This window comes from Carlito syrichta, unplaced genomic scaffold, assembly GCF_000164805.1.
Source record: "Carlito syrichta isolate Samal-C Ts95f unplaced genomic scaffold, Tarsius_syrichta-2.0.1 Scaffold104885, whole genome shotgun sequence".
NCBI lineage: Eukaryota > Metazoa > Chordata > Mammalia > Primates > Tarsiidae > Carlito > Carlito syrichta.
In genome coordinates this window covers 13695-17487 of record NW_007048981.1, presented here as the reverse complement: position 1 = coordinate 17487, position 3793 = coordinate 13695, and positions in this window count along the sequence as shown.

The window sequence follows — 3793 nt, the reverse complement described above, 5'->3', positions numbered from 1 at the left end:
AAAAAAAAATTAACTGGGTGTGGTGGCACCTGTAGTCCCAGCTACTTAGGAGGCTGAGGTGGGAGGATCACTTGAGCCCAGGAATGGGAGGCTACAGTGAGCTGTGATCCTGATCCTGATCCTGCTACTGCACTCCAGCCTGAGTGACGGAGTCAGACCCTGTCTTTAAAGAAAAAGCCCACTGGTGTATCTTCCTCTAACGTGATGGGCATTTCCGAGTGCACAGGCAGCAGGGTGAGGACCTGGCGGCACTGGCCTCTGTGGGGCCTCCTGACCCGTCTCCACTGCTGCTGTTGTGAAAGCTCCCACAGGCACGTGACCCAGAATTCGAGGCATACCCGGCGATGTGTCAGAGTGAGGCTTCCTTCCTCCTGTCCTGGCCTCCCTCCCCTCCCCCGCTGCTCTTGCCTCTGGGTGCCGTGTGGCCTCACACCTGCACTCAGCCTTCACAGGCGCCCCCTTGGCACGCCTGCCCCGGGTTCTCAGGAGACGTTCTCAGGCGCAGAAACTGTGTCAGGAGCTCGTGATTCTGAGTGTGGGAGCAGCTGCTCGGCTGCCTTCCTCAGGCTGTGGGCCCAGCTCCTGCAGGCAGCACAGCCATGGCCGTGGTTCCCCCATGCCTCGTCGCAGGACAGAAAAGGGCGTCTCGGCCTCACCGAGGGCAGCCACGTCCTTTCCCGAAAACGGTGCATTCATGGCTTTTGACAGCATGAGTTCTGATGGGTGGCAAGTATTTTCCCACTTTTGTCATTTTTTTTTCCCCTGAGCTGGGGTCTCTGTCGCCCATGCTGGAGTGTGGTAGCATGATCGCGGATTGTGCTCTCAGATCACAGATCACCACAGCCTTAATCTCCTGGACTTAGGCAATCCTCCTTTCTCAGCCTCCCGAATAGCTGGGATTACAGGCATATGCTGCCATGCCTGGCTAATTTTTTTGTAGAGATGGGGTCTTATTTTGTTGCCCAGGCTGGTCTTGAACCCCTGGTCTCAGGTAGTCCTCCTGCCTTGGCCTTACAGTGCTATTTTTATTTATTTATTTATTTTTGAGTCAGAGTCTCACACTAGCATCCAGGCTGGAGTACAATGGCATGCTCATGGCCACTGTAGCCTCAATCTGCTGTGTTCAGGTGGTCCTTCCACTTCAACCTTCCAAGTAACTAGAACTCCAGGCGCATGCCACCACGCCTGGGTAATTTTTTGATTTATTGTAGAAACATGGTCTTTCCAGGTTTCCCAGACTGGTCTCGAACCTGTGGGCTCAGGCAGTCCTCACCTCTGTCTCCCAAAGTGCTGGTATTACAGGTATGAGCCACCGCACACAGCCTGTTTTTGTTTTTTTAGAGACAGGATTTCTGTCTGTCACCCAAGCTGGAGTGCAGTGTTGTGATCATAGCTCACTGTCGTCTCGAACCCCTGGGCCCAAGCGATCTTCCTGCTTCAGCCTTCCGAGAAGCTGAGACTACAGGCAAGTGTCACCACACCTGGTTCAATTTTTAATTTTTCATAGAGATGATGCCTCGCTATGTTGCCCAGCCTTGTCTCAAACTCCTGGGCTCAAGCCTGAAGTGTTCCTCCAGCCTCAGCCTCCCAAAGTACCAGGATTATAGATGTTTCTGTCGCTGAATTCATCAGTCTTTTCACCAAGGGCTTTTGGGTCTTCTCTTGCTGAGCACAGGCGAATGGGGGCTGGGAGGAGGTGTCGGGGGTCCCTGAGTTGAGTGCGGTGGGCGGTGCTGGGCAGGCGCCAAGGTGTAGCTCGTGAGGCTCCAGGCCCGTGAAACGGGGCCCTTCCCGCCTGCCTTCAGGGTGGAGCGGGAGGGTGGTCTGCGGACTGCCCAAGTCCCTGGTCCTCATGAGGACAGGCCGGAGCCGAGTCCCGGCAGCTGGATAGGCCTGGCCGTGTGGTCCCCCTATAGTGCAGTGTGGGTGTGGCCATGGCTGTTTCAACGTGATAGCTGTTGCTTGCCTTCTGAGATTTGGTCATCGCTCGTGGCATGTCTTGATCCGTGTGGTGGGTGCTGATAACCCAGGGGTGTGAGCCCTGCAGGGTGCAAAGCCTGTGGGATGCTGACCAAAGAGTTTGCCTTAAACGCCCAGCCTGTGTCCGGGTGTGACGTTCAGCCAGTCAGAATCCAGATTGTCCCAGGCGGGCCGACACAGCCAGGTCACCAGGAACGGTAAAAGCCAGAAGCCCAGATGCTGGTGCCGGGCTGACCTTTGCCGTAGATTTCTCTCATTGTTTCTGTGTTTTTTCTTGTTGTTTTTGAGTTGGAGTTTCACTCTGTTGCCCAGGTTGGAGTGCAGTGGCATACTCAGGACCACCGCAACCTTGACCTGCTGGGCTCAGGCGATCCTTCTGCCTCAGTCTTTCAAGTAGCTGGAACTATAGACATTTGCCACCGCATCCGGCTAATTTTTGTGATTTATTGTAGAGATGAGGACTCACCAAGTTGCCCAGGCTGGTCTCAAATCCCTGGGCTCAGGCAGTCCTCTCGCCTTGGCCTCCCAAAGTGCTGGGATGACAGGCTGAGCCACCATGCCCAGTCTGTTTCTGTTTTTTGTTTTTTTGTTTTGTTTTTTTATTCCCCACCCCCATGCCCCACATCTGTTTCTGTTTTTTTAAAGAGCCCATTTTATTTTACTTATTTGAGTCAGGGCTCTCTGTGCCCAGGCCGTAGTGCAGTGGCACGATCACGGCTCACCGCAGCCTCAACCTCCTGGGCTCAGGCAGTCCTTCCGCCTCAGCCTCCTGAGTAGCTGGGACTGCAGGCGAGCACCTCCACTCCTGGCTTCTTTTTTACTTTTTGTAGAGACAAGGTCTGGCTGTGTTGTCCACGCTGGTCTTCAATTCCTGGGCTTGAGGGATCCTCCTGCCTCAACCTCCCCAGTGGTGGGATGACAGGCGTGAGCCACAGGGCCCTGTGACCGAGTTCCTCCGAGGGAGAAGTTTGTATTTGAGTCCTTTCATTCAGGAGAAAGCCTTGGCGGCTGGGAGGGCAGGAGCAGAGAGAGGCTCCCAGGCCCCAGGAAGGGCTGGCCCTCCCCCAAGCCACATCTGAGCAGCGCGGTCCTGGAGTGATGCCCCTTGTGCTCTGTGCCTGTGGGTTCCTTTATGGGGCTCTGGGTCTTGGGGGACTCCCCCAGGTGAGAGACTCTCCACCCAGCCCTTTTGCTGCAGCAGCTGGCTGTTGGGGTCACTTTTGATTGATTGATTGTTGGGTCGAGGGTCACGCTCTGTCATCCAGGCTGGAGTGCGGTGGCACGATCGTGGCCTCCACAGCCTCAGCCTCTCGGGCTCAGTTGATCGACCCTTCCACCTCAGCCCTCCAAGTAGCTGGAACCACAGGTGTGAGCCACCATGCACAGATAATTTCCTGATTTATTGTAGAGACAGGGTCTCGCCACATTGCCCAGGCTGGTATTGAACCCCTGGGCTCAGGCAATCCTCTTTCCTTGGCCTCCCTAAGTGCTGGGATGAGAAGGCATGAGCCACTGCACCTGACCTAGAGCCACTTTTTATTTTTATTTAATTTATTTATTTATGAGTCAGCATCTCACTCCGTTGCCCAGGCTGGAGCGCAGTGGCACGCTCAAGGCCACCGCATCCTTGACCTGCTGGGCTCCGGCGATCCTTCTGCCTCAGTCTTCCAAGTAGCCGGAACTACAGATGCACGCCACCACACCTGGCTAATTTTTGATTAATTGTAGAGACGAGGTCTTGCCAAGTTGCCTGGGCTGGTCTTGAACCCGTGGGCTCAGGCAGTCTACTCGCCTCAGCCTCCCAAAGTGCTGG